This window comes from Microtus ochrogaster, linkage group LG3 (genome assembly GCF_000317375.1).
Source record: "Microtus ochrogaster isolate Prairie Vole_2 linkage group LG3, MicOch1.0, whole genome shotgun sequence".
Lineage (NCBI taxonomy): Eukaryota > Metazoa > Chordata > Mammalia > Rodentia > Cricetidae > Microtus > Microtus ochrogaster.
In genome coordinates, this window is record NC_022029.1 from 32,482,505 (window position 1) to 32,482,787 (window position 283).

Sequence of the window (283 nt, forward strand, 5' to 3'; positions counted from 1 at the left end):
GAGTAAGTGTTGGTCTGGCTTGAGTCTGGATACCCTACTGTAAAGGCCTAAAGGAGTGAGTGTAGCAGGAAGGTGTGTCCTTGATAGAGGAGAGTCCCTCTCAGCTAGGGGATGACATTTGGACAATGCTGACCTCTAAGGAAAGATTCTTTTTTTTTCTTTAATTTTTTTAAATGTATTTATTTATTAAAGATCTCCGTCTCTTTCCCGCCACCGCCTCCCATTTCCCTCCCCCTCCCCCAATCAAGTCCCCCTCCCTCCTCAGCCCGAAGAGCAATCAGGG